The sequence below is a fragment of the Oryctolagus cuniculus genome, chromosome 16 (genome assembly GCF_964237555.1).
Source record: "Oryctolagus cuniculus chromosome 16, mOryCun1.1, whole genome shotgun sequence".
Classification (NCBI taxonomy): domain Eukaryota; kingdom Metazoa; phylum Chordata; class Mammalia; order Lagomorpha; family Leporidae; genus Oryctolagus; species Oryctolagus cuniculus.
Genome location: NC_091447.1, coordinates 48,593,431 through 48,609,325, shown reverse-complemented (window position 1 = coordinate 48,609,325; position 15,895 = coordinate 48,593,431). Strand labels below are relative to the sequence as shown.

Sequence of the window (15,895 nt, the reverse complement as noted above, 5' to 3'; positions counted from 1 at the left end):
AAACACATTCCCTACAGCGGCCCTCGTGTATTTAGAACATACGAAAGCTCTCCACACTCCAGCTTCCCACCTCTCTCAGCTTCTTGGACTTGAGCTCTTTTCTATTCGGTTCAATTGAAGGACTCCCCACACAAACCCTGCATGGAAGTCTGGCAACATTCACTTTGGGATACGAAACAGGTGGCTCCTCTTTGTCGTGGGACTTCACTCAAAACCAAGGCTAGAATACTTTCAACTTTACCTTGTATATGCAACAATTAAAATCAGAATTCACAGATGACTTAAAGGAAAATATTTTCAGAAAGAAATTGAAAAAACAATGGAAGGATGCTTATAAACAAATAAAAGAAATTTTACTATCTTATCTGTATCTTGGATACTCGCAAAAAACCTGTGAATAAGAATACTTCAAAAACTCCATGGAAATAAAATTAAAAGAACTTATTTTAGGGAAAACTATTTTGAAATTCACACATAGGATTCTCAAAAAGCTCACTGGCAATGTGTATTAGGAAAAAACTGAACATAGATTCAGAAAACTTTTACACTATAATTCACTTATCTTCCCACATTTTAATTCCACTTTCCAAAAACTTTTTGATGTGTTCTCATGTTATTTCTCCAGAATTTATTGTTCACGCCCTGCATATGGAATTATACAAATTGAACAGTCATGGGGCAGATGAAGCAAGTGATGACTAAAGCTAGAGGAATGGCCAGAAGAGAGTTTGAACAACCACGTAAGTTAATGCCCACACCTGACACTTCTGAGCACGAAGTGAGCACTGTGAGTACAGCCAGACAACAGACATGAATCAGAACTACTATGTTTAGGGCCAGCACTGTGGCGCAGCAGGGTAACACCCTGGCCTGAAGTGCCAGCACCCCATATGGGTGCTGGTTCTAGTCCTGGCTGCTCCACTTTCAGTCCAGCTCTCTGCTATGGCCTAGGAAAGCAATAGAAGATGGCCCAAGTCCTTGAGCCCTGCACCCACATGGGAGACCTGGAAGAAGCTCCTGGCTCCTGAGCAATGCAGCTCCGGCCAGCCGTTGCAGCCAATTGGGGAGTGAACCAGCAGATGGAAGACCTCTCCCCCTCCCTCCCTCTCTCTCTCTCTGCCTCTCCCCTGTGTAACTCTTTCAAGTAAATAAATAAATCTTTTAAAAAAAAAGAACTACTATGTTTAAACTCTATAATAATAACTGTATATCCAGAACTTGCGATAGAAGTTCGCCAGGAAACTGATTTCCAGATTCAGTCAATATAGACTTGCTCCAAAGGAAGCGTTCATGAGGGTGAACTACGGACAGTGATTCATTTGTAATTATCAACTATCCATGTTATTTATGCAAAACAGGATTCTTTATGGACCATATTTGAAAGATATGACACTAGAAGTCATGGTATTAATAATAAAGGGCCATAAGAAGAAATGTCATGATGAATCATGTAAACAAATGTGGATGGATTAGTGAAATTTAAACAAAATTATGAAAATACCAACTAGTAAGAATGGTATATATGCCCAAACATGCTACCAGAAATAATTTTAAAAGGGAATTTGACTTGTTAAGAAAGGCAATTCTACTAGAATACTTGGGAAGGGTGAGGGATGAAGAAGGTAATGTCTTAACTGGTATGTCATTTTAGTTGGAGGTTATTATTTAGCCACATTCCATAAAGCTTTTGTTTTGTTTTAAATATTTATTTTATTTATTTGAAAGACAGAGTTACAGAGAAAGGTAGAGACAGAGAGAAAGTTCTTCCATCCACTGGTTCACTCCCTGGATGGCTGCAATGGTCGGAGAGCTGTGCTGATCTGAAGCCAGGAGCCAGGAGCTTCTTCCGGGTCTCCCACGTGGGTGCAAGGGCCCAAGGACTTGGGCCATCTTCTACTGCTTTCCTAGGCCACAGCAGGGGGCTAGATCGGATGTGGAGCAGCCAGGACTAGAACCGGCGCCCATATGGGATGCTGGCACTTCAGGCCTGGGAGTTAACCCACTGTGCCACAGCGCCAGCCTCTCCCATAAAGTTTTTTAAAGCATCTTTAAAATGCACGCACACATCTGTCAAAAAATAAACATTAAAAGCTAAGCTATACTCCAGTCAATGATAAATGTAAGTGGTGAAAGAATTCAAGATTAACTGCTTTCAAATAATTACTTTATATGCTCAATAATTAAAGTATCACTGGTTAACTATAAACCAGAGATGTGTAATGTGTAATAGCAATTAATTCTTACATGCTGCCCACATGAGCTTACCAATTCTCAGCCAGTAACTCTGAGGGATACGTGGTTACTATGCATTTTAACAGTGATGAAATTGAGATACAGCAATGCTGGCTAAGAAACTTGCCCATGTAGAGAGAGCCAGGAAGCAATCAAAGTTCAGGACTCAAATTCAGGCACTGGGCTTCCTCCAGGCTGAGCAGCCTTTCTGATTACCCTCTCTTGGCGTAGAAGGTGGAGTGGAGTGGAGGAGGGAAACAGGTGTCCCCTGAGGCCATAGGTGGCCACAGATTGGCGGTTTTCTGCAGTATCTCTGCCTGTGCTCCTCACACACGCAGGTGGATTAAGCAGCCTACTACAGGCCATGGAGATGGACCTCAGCCTCTACATCAGCACTTCCGTGAACAGCTACTTCTTTTTTTTTAGTGAGATGAGAACGCCCTATCTTTCCTACTTCTCTCAATCCCAACTGATTCTGCTAAGACCTTGGAAATGCATAATGGTATCTTCTGGAACCTTCTAAGGGAGATCGAAAATCTGCCAATATGACTTCCTGAATATCTCAAGCCCTTGCAGTGTCTAAATCTTTGCCTTCACCCCAGTTTGTGTCATTGTGCCTGGAGCAGACACGGCCCAAGCGTCTCTGCTGGCAAGGTCTAAGAATTTGCCCATAGGTAGCCGCACACGTTAGGTACTGACAATGAAAAAGAAAGAAAGGACGAATTTTGCTTTTATGCTGGCCATGCCATCGCATTCCAGACACAAGTGCTGGAAAGGCACTTTTAGATTTCACTGCTCAATAACGTCTTGTTCGTTAATATATCCAAATTCCTGGGCTTGGCTGTACTCGTGACGCCACACGTTGGGCGCATGTGACTTTTAAATATCACCAGTCCTCGGATAGAATTAGTAGATTTCTGCCAGCTGCCACGTTCTGACAGCAGTCGTTCTACAACTTAGCATGAAATATTAAAGAACACGCGCAGCATTTAAACGCGTCAAGTTTAACCGTGCACCTGGCTTTGCATAACTCTCTCCTTGGTTCACACGGAGTTGATGCATCGAGGTGCAAAGATGAAGTTTCCGTTTTGGAACGAAAAATGCTGTCTCTAAACGCAGGAAGACGCCTGGCATTTTACCTGCACGGTCCTACCCGTGGCTCGCAGCCTATGAAAGCTATTTCCGTGTGCCTTTTTCTCTTTTGCGCCTACGTCACCGACCTAAGGGGTTTTCATTATTTATTTCATTTTTAGAAGAAAGAGGTGTTCTCTCCCGAACACCGGCAGGACCAGTGAGGGCCGACGCGGCTCTGCAGCGGGGCAGCTGCGAGGGGGCAGTGCGACGGCACCGGGGCTAAGGAGGCAGAGGGTGGCACCCGTTCCACCCAAGAAATTTGGGAGAATGGGGCAAAGCAGCAGCCCAGCGTTCCAGGAGGGGCGTGGCCGCTCTCCTGGGGCCGTCCAATCGGATTCCTGCAGGGGAAGCTCTCCGGGGAAGATTGATGAGCGTTGCTAGGAGACAGGCGCGTGTCCCTCCCACCGGCTCCCGGCCGCTTCGGCCCCAGCCCGCCCAGGGGCTTGCAGCGTGCACTTGGGCTGCGCGCGTGGGGCAGCGCTGCCTGCCCTCTCCCGGTCTCCGCCTGCCCGCACGCCGTCCACGGTTCAGCGGGGCCACAGGCCGGTCCTCCGCAGGAGTGACTGTCAGGCCCCACTCACCGCAAGCAGAGCTTCAAAGTTGCAGCCACCACCCCTCCCGCCCCGCGCCCCTCCACCGAAACCCGCCGGCCTTTGCACGCACTGCCCCGGGATTTCAGTCAGTGGGAGGCAGAGAGCGCAGCCGGCAAAACGCTGGCGCTGCACAGAACCCTCCTCTCCGCCAGGTAGCCCGGCTCGCCAAGGACTGCGGATACACCCCTGCTCCAGGGGGGGAAGCGGGGGGCGGGGAGAGCAGGGAAGGAGAAAGCCGGGGAGCCGGAGGCCGTGGCGCGGGGTCCACGCCCCTGCCCTGGGTCTCAGGGCCAGGTGTCAGAGCGGCCGCGGGGACGGAAAGTTGCTCCCGCGCCTGGACGCGCGTTCGCCGGCACCAGTGAGGAGGAGAGGCGCCGTGCTCCAAGGGGCTCCCTTCCCTCGCCGGAGACCCGGGGTCCCCCGCCCCAGCCGCCTCCGTCTCCTCCCTCGCCCCCTCCCCTCCGACTCGCAGGCCTGGACGTTCTCCGCCGCCGGGGCCGGGCCGTGGTCCAGCGCGCAGCCCCGGGCGGCCAAGGCGACAGGAAGCCGCGCGCACAAGTTGGCCATTTCGGGGGCGACCCAAGTTCTCCCTCGCGGCTGGCAAGGACAAAGCCGGCGAGCTCCCCCTTTTGTGTCGGATGAAGAGCACCAGCCATGAGGCAGAGCCCGGGTGCCGGCTCCCCGCCGCCGCTGCCTCGGCGAGCAGCGCCAGCCCCCGCCCGGAGTTGCCGGTGTCAGGTAAGGGGCGCGGGGCAGGGCGCGGAGGCTCGGGCGCAGCCCGGCAAGTTGAGGCCGAGGCAGGAGCGGCCCCAAGGTCCTGCTGGGGGCGGGGTGCCTGGGGGCAGAGGCGAGGTGGGTGTGTGCGAGGGAGTTTGTGTGCGCACGCCAGGGGGCTCGCGAGGGCGTGGGCTCCGGGCACTGAGCTGCAGCCAGGGCGCAAGAGGTAGGGGGACCTGCTGTGCTCTCGGAACCCCCCGACAGCCCAGGCTCGGGAGAGCCAGCCACATTCCCACTGCCCCCGACTCAGGCTTCCTGTCTGTGGCGGGTGCCGGCGAGGCTTTGTGCACGGGAATCTGGGCGATGGCGGGCGGGTCCTGCGGGGCAGCGTGGATCCGCAGGTGACCGCGCGAGGTGGGCAGCGGTGGGCGCGCCGCGGGCCCCCAGCGCTGCCGGGACGCAGCACCTCGCGCGCTGGGGCTGGAGGTTTGCCCTCCTGCGAGCGCGCTGGAGAGGAGCCCTGGTCGCCGCCTTTGCGCCTTTTGGCTTGATTGAGGAATGAAAGACCCAGATTGGGAGCAGATCTCTCCACGGATCCTGCTCAATTTCCTTATCTGACAGTGAGATAACTCCAAGAGGGCGGGAGAGATTGGATACCCCAAAACAAAGTAGGCGATCTATCCAATAAGCTTGGTTCTTAAGAATTTGATTTAGATTCCTCTTCTGATTCTTCCATGGCTTACCACAAACGTGACAGATGCTCCAAGGGCTAACGCCTTCAGATAGATGTATGAAAGGGGAGGCTTTGTAAGTATTTTAGAGCACGGAAAATTTTGAAAAACTGCACTTTGAAAGATCTGTGGTGAAGTATACCCAAATGGCTTGCTTACAAAATATTTGCTGTTATCACAGTAGTAGATACTCTTGAAGCACAGAGAGATCATCACATGCATATTCAAAGTTCAGACTGTACGTTCAGTTTGCTGTCAGTGCAAGAATTCAGCAATAGTTCATACTTGGAGTTTCTTTGCTTGAATTCCTTTGTGTAACTGGTTCTTGGAATGGTTCAGTAGAACTGTATCCCGTTTCATTGTGGAAACAATGTAGGAAGGAACATTATTCATTTACCTAAATACAAGTCTACTTTGGTTTATGTGATCATAATTTTAAGGCTGCTACCTGAACTCCAGTTGTTTGCAAAAGTGTACTTAATAGTCATTATTCAAAACATCTAGATTGCCCTTGTACTAAATGCCTGTGGATAGCAGATCCTACACCAGTGATGTTCAGGATACTCTAATTATCACTTAGGATTCTATATATTGCTATGCCTTTTTTCTAAAAATAGAATCTGAATCAGTTTGGAAGCTATTGTACACCAGGTCTTAATAAAGTGGCATATCCCCTTTAATAATGGCAATGTCTTTTATTTACAAAGATGCACCTGCAGGTTTGAGCAGCTCACCCCCTTGGGATCTGACCACCCAGCAAGAGTACACAGATAGACACACCCTAAGGCTATCTTAATGTATGTTCAGAGTAACCCATGGGCTAAAGATGGAAAATGATGAGATCAAGTATTGAAACTTATACTTTCACAAATAAAACAATGCAAAATTGAGAATATACTCATTGTACTAAAACAAGGATATAGTATAAATATTTAGTATTGCTAAGTCCTCTAATCGCCACCCCCAAATCTTAGCATGAAACCTGTAGTTTTGTGAGCTGCACTCTTACCAATGAAATTTGAGTCCTAAATGTCAGAAAATTACACCAGCATACACACAAAAGCCTCTGTATTTTAACTGCATGGTATATTTCACACTTCAGAAGGACATGATCACCAGGACAAGAAAATGTATGGAAAACTCTATGAATAAATGATATTACATGTAAATAGAGTACACTCTGAACCACTCATTTATGTGTGACCTACTTTTCAAAAAGTTGTGTACATATAAAAAAGTGTAAATCAGATAACTTCATAATTATGAAATAGCAAAGTGAGAGTTCATCTCTGATTTTATGTCACTGAAATTAAAATAGGTACATTAAATGTGAAGAAAACATGAGTGGCATTTATTCTGATTTAAATTGAAATTAATATTTTTATTGAATAAAACTAGAGTAATTAACCAAAGGGCACCTGTCTCACTTCACTTTATGACAGGTGATTAGTTGAAACTACACAAATTGAAGGTGGTCTGAATTTCAAAGATTTCTAGCAATATTATATGACTTCCCTGGGTACATCCTCATCTTTGTCACAGGAAACCTATTTCTTTTCCATATTAAACCACCTTTTCTTTCTTGTCCACTCCTCTAACAGTGACCAACCACAAAATGAAGCATCGTCTTTTCCTATGGTCTTAGCAGCCTCCTGCCAAAATGTAGTCCATTGGCTTGGAGATGAAATAGTACCATTTGTTTCCCGGTACTCAACATCATCCCAAGACACCATTAAACAAAATAAGTGAAAATTAATACTCGATCTCTACTGTGAATCCAAGAAGGCAAGGTGCATTTGTGCACATGGGAATGTGGCCAGAATTCCATGGAGAGGCTTGTTTCTCCACGTGTGACTCCTAAAAACCAAGTGGGTGTTTACTCATAGTTGTTTCACTTTGCTGTTTCAAACGGAGTTTACCATATATTCTTGCCTCCTTTGAGACTCTGCTAAATGCATCCAATTTTGCATTACATGAATTTGTTGAAATTACTCCAAAGAAGTAGCATAAAATGAAACAAGACTGTCTATCAAAACTGAGCACATAGAATGAGTGCAATCATAGTAACCACTGAGACAGCTTAAACTATGAAGTCATCCTTGCCCTTCAACTTCAAATGTAGACTTGGTCCCCATAGCATACTGTTATTTTGTAGTACTTTGGTCCAGCCTGATTTTAAATAGATCATATAATGACTTTTCCCAGTCTTGGGAAAATCATTTCACAATGTAATGACGGTCCCTATTAAGAACTTTGTTAGGATATTCAGCCTAGTTTTTCCCCAATTCTATTTTATCTTGTTACTTACTCTCGGTCATGATCTCTCTGAGCTACTCCACTTCTTGCTGATTTAATTTTACTCAACTTTTAAATGCATGGCTTATAAACACAGAAGCTTTCCGGTTATTGGAAAGAACACGAGGGTGACAGTCCTGTATCCAGACATCTCTGCCATTTACATGTATGTACAAGACTATATAATCCTAACATGTTACTAGCTTAAGAGTGAGGAAATTGCCTTCTCTGACAATAATGACCTATGAGAATTTCGAGATGATCTCTCCTAACTAATGCTCAATGTAGATGCACATTTTTGAGACATTTTCTTTGCAAATTTGTTGTCAACAGAACCCTGTCAATGCCCAACCTACAAGGGAATTCTGTGACAGGGTCTGATGCTCACTGAGCCTCGGAAGCTATTGTCATGCAAATCCCACTATTGGAATAGCAATGATTTCCGTAATTAATAGGATGAGCTTGGAGTATAATGGTGTATGTAGTTCAGCTGTATGTGAGTACAATACAGTAGTTCTGTTAGAATCTGCAATAGTCCCTTTGTATTCAAACAATCTGAGAAAACCGGTGGAATTAAGGTGAAATTCTTCACTGTGCTGTATCATGAAAAGCAAGCTTGCATCATGCATGTATCCATGTGGAGTGTATATGGATTTATTTGGAGGTACCATATGTGAAGGTTATTTTAAAAATAGAAAAGCTTGAAATAACTGTAAGGGAAAAACAGATTTTCACTTTGTTCAATTAAAATCTGGCTCCAACACATCCACATGTAGGCTTAAGATTGTTAAGCAAATATCTTGGTAGACTCACCATCCCACTCAGTTGTTCCTCCAAATCCCAAGCTTTGCAATACAGGTTCTGCTAGACAGTAGAGGAGTAAATGATATAAATCAGGAATTAAGTTCCTAGGTTACACTTGGCAAGTCCAGGAAATACAGGACCGAGAGGAAGGCCAATCGGCAGCTAAGACGACGATGTAGCTCTGTCATCTTCACTCTTTGTTGAGCATTAGATGGCATGTAGAAGTAGTCAGGTAGTTAGGTTAAGGAAACAAGGAGAGAAATGTCATCCCAAACCTCAATCTCTTTTTGAGGGAATACAGTTGGACTGCATGGAATGAAAAACTTTTAAACCAGTTTTCTCCCTCCAAAGGCCCAGGGTGTTTCTGCAGGGCCATTCATCACATAGTGGTGAGTATCCTCAGAATGATTTTCCTTAGAAACAAAGGGGAAATCAATTTTCTTGGTATAAGAAAAGTAGGCCATTAATGTACTTGCAACTTTACCTTGGAACAGAGAGGCATTCTAAGAAATCAGAGTCAACACAGAATACAGTAACTTCTCATCAAATGAACAATCTTTTTACACAGAACTGGAAGTTGTATGCTGAAAGGAGGGAAATCAACTTGGAAATTTTAAGATACTAAGTATACCAGCATAGACTATAATACCATATAAAGAAAGCCCCATGGAGAGAATATCCACAGGAAGCCTACGGTAGCTATCACATTTAATTCCTGGTCAGGTTTTAGATATTATTTCCTGTGCACAACACACACACACACACACACATTAATTTAAGTTAGAAGGATATAGATATCCCCAGCAAATAGAAATTTTCAAAAACTTCATACTAGATAGCTTGAAAAAAATTAAAACCAATATTGGAAGAATGGGAATTATGAATATAACAATTTCCAGATAAGGGATTAATTTTACAATAGACATAGGATTTTAGTAAATCCTCTAATAAAGAGAATATGATCAGAAAGAAAAGGTAGCTAATAGGAAAACATTAAGTGTTTATTAAGCACCTATTATGAAAAGATTTAGGACACGCAGTAGAGACACACAAAATGTTACAAGACATTTGTTAATACAAAGTGCTTTAGGAGCTGCTGTTGTGGCAGAATGGATTAAGCCATTCATTGCCTGTAGTGCCAACATCCCAGATGGGCTCCAGTTCCAGTCCAGCCCTGGCCATTGTGGCCATTTAGGGAGTGAACCAGTGGATGGAAGCTCTCTCTCTCTGTTTCTTCCTATAAATAAGTTTAAAAAAAATCTTTTAAAAATAGTACTTCAAAAATCAAGCATGAATTTCCCAAATAGAAAACAGGTTACCAGAATTATCAACTGAATAGAAAATACATTTCCTCCATTGAACCTGAATTTATTCAGTTTTAAGATTTTAAACATACAGATAGATACATGCTCTTTGGAGACACCAGATGCCGTGAGCTGACAAAAACTAAGGATGTGTCTTAATAATAGATGGAAATCACTGACCAACTGCTCGGGGCATAGAAGTCTGCTGTAACATTTCATGGACTGTATGACGAAATATACAAGGCACCTCTGTGGTTGGACTGCGATCTTGTTTTACAGCAGAGGAAATGGAGACCCGGGGAGAGAGGTCCCTAGCCCAAGTGCAAGTAGGTCATTAACAAGGCACAAACCAGAATGCACAAGGTACTTTCTTACTCATTTTTATTTACTACTAAGCTACATTCTCTCCCAATTTATAGAGGTTTTTTGGTTGGTTGGTTGGTTGATTTTACCGTGTCATAAAGTGAACCGTTTCTGAGCTCCAAGGAGGATATGCTTTGGTAGAGAGGGGGAGCAATGTCCAATGAATAGGACTCCAGAAGGGAGTTCTACAGGCTCCACCGCAGAGAAACACAATCCCCTGAGGGCCAAAGAATCAAATCACAACACTGCTTACAATCAACATGGACTGAGGCTAAAAGACATTGAGAAACAGAAAAATCTATGAACTTGATAGATTTGTTAACAAGCTGAGAAGTAAAGATCAGCTTTGATAATGTGAAGGAACTGCACTTGCGGAAGCCAGCTTTCAAGGAGTGTTATAATTTTTAATCACTAAGTACAGGGGCAGTGTTTGGCCCAGCAGTGTAGACACCTGCATCCCATGTAGGAATGCCTGGGTTCAAGTCCATGCTCCCCTTCCCAGTCCAGCTGCTTATTAATGTACTCTATGGGGGTGGTAGGTGATGGCATGAGTATGTAGATCCCTGCCACTCCTGGAGGAGAGACCTGGGTTACATTCCCAGCTCCTAACTTTGCCTTTGAGGACTCAACTAGCAGATGTCAGCACTCTCTCTGCTTATCAAATACAGATTTGAAAAAAAAAAATTTAATGCCCTAAATACAGTGGCAAGAGTACAGTCACAAACAGCCAATATGGAGGTAAAGAGCATTTTTCCTTATTAGGGCTAAAATGCTGATGTTCCTGTCCTCTTAAAATCTAATTGCTTCCCACCAGAAAAACCAAATGGTAAAACGATTTTGTAGACTAGTAAAATTTACAATTTCTCTACCCAGCTGGAGCAGTACTGGTTCATTTGTTAGATACTGCTTTACACAGTGCAGCATTTATCCATAATATATACCACACTATGAAACTGGGGGGCCTCCGAGATCACAAATTTTAAACACACTGAGAATAGGTCAAGGAAAGTGACCTGCTAGTGACTCCAAAGATTCAACTAGTAGGGGGCAGGGCTGCCCTGGGCATACCAGCCTCACAGTTCTCTGACCTGGGTGCTTTCCTAAATGCAGGAAACTCACTGATGTGATCGCATCAGTTTATACTTCTTTTCACAAAACTAAAGAGCTGAAAAGTGAGCCTTTACCTCAGGGTCACTGTCTGGTTTTTGATTTGTGCTAGTGGTTTAAGGACCTTAAAAAAAATGAGCAGACGTCACAGACCCCTCTCTCTACTTGGCAAAGGCTGTTCCATTCGATTGTTAATAATACATAGCAAGCTGGGCTGGCACTGTGGCTCACTTGGTTAATCCTCTGCCTGCGGCACCGGTATCCCATATGGGCGCCAATTCTAGTCCCTAGTCCAGGTTGCTCCTCTTCCAGTCCAGCTCTCTGCTGTGGCCCAGGAGGGCAGTGGAGGATGGCCCAAGTGCTTGGGCCCTGCACCCGCATGGGAGACCAGGAGAAGCACCTGGCTCCTGGTTTTGGATCGGCACAGTGCGCCAGCCGTAGCGGCCATTTGGGGAGTGAACCAACAGAGGGAAGACCTTTCTGTCTCTCTGTCTATAACTCTGTCAAAAAAATACTACATAGCAAGTCGGTTATTAGTAATATTTTGTATTTTGTCTAACAGTTTCATTGCACCATGTGTTGGTGAATACAGCATAATGGAAACTGCTTTCACAAAATATGTCAAAATGCATGCCAACTTGAGAGATGGCATTACCAGGTCAGAAACAGTTGGAATTTCTGTCTGTTCCAAGGAGAGGATGAAATCTGGAGAATGTAATTAACCACTTCTATTTTGAAACATCTCCTTTTTCCTGCAGAAGCAAAGACCCTCCAATGTGCTGACGCACTACCCCTAGCGATTTTTGTCAAATCAAGATTACTAGTGACCAGCTCACCCCTCACTTCAGAACTGACACAGGACTTACATTCCTAACAGATCTGGACCCTGGACTTTGCTCAAGGTCTGTCTTCGGGAGACAAGTTTCGAAGAATGCCAACACCCCTTCTTCCTCTACCCTTACGTCTCCAAGTCTCTTCCAGCTCCTACCTTGTTCATTAAATATTCCAACTTCCAAACTGAAGTATTTCTTCCAAGAAGTACAGAAACATATTTCTAGATCCATGTAGTGGACTAACCCTCCAACCTACTCTGAATTTACAGCCTTATGGGTCACGAATGCTGGTTTCACCCAGTTTGGCGGGGATTGGCAATTAATAATTTACAAATTCTTCCCTACTTCACAATTTTGCCTGAGACAATCTCTTCCCTGGCTGTAATTTCCTGAACACTCCTAATGTAGAAATTTGAGAGGAAATAGGCCTTCTCTGCAGTTCTCGGACAAATGATGCACTGGTTAGAAAGGATTGAGGTTATAGAGTGCTCCAGCGCTCTGCTTCCTGAGATCCTAAATTTGTGTTTGTGGCTGTGTGATGTAGGAATGAAGCTGCTTGCCTCAGCCGTGCTCTGCAGATGGAAAAGCTTGTCATGTTTCAAGTAAGGAAGAGGCAGAGAGTTGAAGGATCCAGTCAGAGGCTCCCCTCTCCTTGGGCTGCCCAGCCTCTGGCATGCTGAAAAGCAGGCAATCCACCTGCTCACCCCTGCTGTCAATAGTATTCGTCAGATCAGTGACCACAGAGCCATATTAGGACCATCTTAAAGTTCACTTGAAATGAAGAACACTGTGACAGATGCACCCCAAGTTAGTTCCAACAAAGAGTGTTTAAGCAAACTTCCGAGTGTTCTTGCATGCACGCAAGTGTGAGAGACACTTGCTGTCTTAGGCTGCTTAAGCTGTTACAACAAAATGCCACAGCCTGGGTGGCTTAAATGACAAACATTTATTTCTCACAGTTCTCAAGAAGTCCAAGATCATTTCCCAGTGGGCCACTTTTTTTTTTTCCTGGCTATAAACCCTGCCCCCTCTATAGCAAGGAGAAAGAAAGAGGGCTTCAGGTGGTCCTTCTCTTCTCATAAGGACACTCATGGGGTTGGCATCGCAGCATAATGAGTAAAGATGCCACCTGCGATGCCAACATCCCTTATGGGAGCTGGTTCAAGTCCTGGCTGTTCCATTTCTGATCCAGCTCTCCGCTAATGCACCTGGGCAAACAGCAGAAGAGGGCTCGAATGCTTGGGCCCCTACATCCATCTGGGGGCCCAGCACCAGCTGTTGCAGCTATTTGGGGAGTAAATCAGTAGATAGAAGACCTCTCTCTCTGATCAGTAACTCTGCCTTTCAAATAAATACATAAATAAATAAGTAAATAACTCATTCTATCCTGAGGTCCCACCCTACTGACCACATCTAAACCTAATCATCCTCCCAAAGGGCCTATCACCAAATTCCATCCCACTGGGGATTCGAGGCTCTAGCATTGGAGTTTTCTAAGGAGACAGATTTTTGGTACCTAGCAATCATACATAAAATGATGGTCATACAGAAAAATCAATGAATGGCTTGTTGAATGGTTTAACCAGTTGTCTAAATTGAATTCTACAAGCCTGTATTTATTAATTAAGCTCAACTAATCAAGTATGGTACCTATGAGTTGTGTAAATAGATTTTATAAACTTCATATTCATATTGCAAAGGAATTCTTCTACTATGTATAGTATATTCCCGTAAGACATACAGGCATTTACAATACATCTCTTCTTGATACTCTTAGCAGGAAATTTTTTCATTTTTTTAACTTTTATTTAATAAATATAAATTTCCAAAGTACAGTTTATAGATTACAATGGCCCCCCCATAACTTCCTTCCCACCCACAACCCTCCCCTTTCCTAACCCCTCTCCCATTCCATTTGCATCAAGATTCATTTTCAATTCTCTTTATATACAGAAGATCAATTTAGTATATATTAAGTAAATATTTCAACAGTTTGCACCCACACCGAAACACAAAGTGTAAAATACTGTTTGAGTACTAGTTATAGCATTAATTCACATTGCACAACATATTAAGGACAGAGATCCTACATGAGGAGTAAGTGCTGTTGTTGACTTAGCAAATTGACACTCTAGTTTATGGTGTCAGTAATCACCCTAGGCTCTTGTCATGAGTTGCCAAGGCTATGGAAGCATTTTGATTGCTTTCATTTTATCTATTATCCTATGTATTTTATCATTGTGATTTTCTAATTTTTTTTATTTGAAACACAGAGAAGGGGAGAGAGGTATCTTTCATCTAATGGTTCATTCCCCAAATGCACAAACAGGTAGGGCTAGGAGAAGCTGAAGCCAGGGCCCTGGAACTCCACCAGGGTCTCTCACATGAGTGGCAGAAATCTGAGTACCAGAGGTATCCCTGCTGCCTCCCATGATGTGCACCGGCAGGAAGCTAGATCCAAAGCACAAGTGGGACTCAAATCCAGGCATGGCAAGTGGCACGCAGGGGTCCCAAGCTACTGCTTAATATCTGTGCCAAATGCCTGCCCACATTGTGATGTTGAAATATTAGAAGTTACTTCTGTTTGAAGAGCACCATCTACATTCCTAAGAACAGAAGCTTGTCTGAGTTTAGGTAACTGTGCACTTCAAACTCCAGTGGTCTTTACAGCTACATCCTGTGACTGAGGGGATGTGAGAAGCCACCGTTCTGTCCCAATTCCCCCCACTGCCCTCTGGATCTGCAGAGCTTGGGGCGGGTGGGGAGGAGTGGTCAATGAGAACTTTATTTGGCAACTTACAGATTCTCTACTCGAGTTCTACTAAATTCAAGTGAAAGGTGCTTAGCTAGAGCTGGCAATCCTCACAAATACTGCTATACACACTTCTCTAAACAGTGTTCAGAGTCAATGGAGAAAATGCTGAAGGAAGAACAAAGTCCCTGCAGCAGGGAATGGGGAGGCTCAGACCAGGTCACCAGATCCACCTCTCCTAGTGGTCTCTGCTACCTGCCCCCTCACTTAAATTCCACACTTAGTAAGTACATTCATAAAGAGGGAAGCAATGGAGAACATCACGTATTCTTCCTTATGTTCAAAAAAAGTTTGAAGCTGGCACTGTGGCTCACTAGGCCAATCCTCCGCCTGCAGTGCCAGCACTCCGGGTTCTCATCCCGGTTGGGGCGCCGGTTCTGTCCCGGTTGCTCCTCTTCCAGTCCAGCTCTCTGCTGTGGCCCGGGAGTGCAGTGGAGGATGGCCCAAGTGCTTGGGCCCTGCACCACATGGGAGACCAGGAGGAAGCACCTGGCTCCTGCCTTTGGATCGGCGCAGCACGGCGGCCGTAGTGGCCATTTGGGGGGTGAACCAATGGAAGGAGGACCTTTCTCTCTGTCTCTCTCTCACTGTCCAACTCTGCCTGTTAAAAAAATTTGAATTCTTAAAACTTGATCATCTCAGACACAAATTGTCAAACTGTTCAAAGTTACGGAGTACCTCCAGCAAAGCCTGGCTTTCTCAACTTCTGATGGTGATGGTGCTCATCCTGGGTCCTGGCACTAACACAGCAGGCTCTCTATACCTCAAGTCGAAAATCTACCACCCACATGCCAAGTGTTCACCTTCCTCCTCATTCCAGATTCTATGACAGGCACCATAATATTCCCCCAGGAAATAGCTCAAAATCTTGGCATTGGTGAGATACTGCCTTTCTGTTTGGTTCTCTATTGGCTCCTGTTTAGTAACTTCAGTGGTAGGGTATCTTCCCCCCTAGCAGTGCCAAGTCTTG

The 15,895-nt window shown here is 44.8% G+C and overlaps 1 protein-coding gene across 2 annotated transcripts in view; it reads left to right on the top strand.

Annotated features, from left to right (window-relative positions):
* The first annotated feature begins 3,786 nt into the window (after positions 1-3,786).
* The window catches only part of GRM3 (glutamate metabotropic receptor 3), a 219,144-nt gene continuing 207,035 nt past the window's right edge, over positions 3,787-15,895 (top strand). The window contains exon 1 of one of the 2 annotated variants that reach the window (XM_051853014.2): positions 3,787-4,697. The gene's annotated coding sequence lies outside the window, so the exon portion shown is untranslated. The remainder of the gene's footprint in view (positions 4,698-15,895) is intronic. The other variant, XM_017344334.3, reaches the window with a different exon arrangement.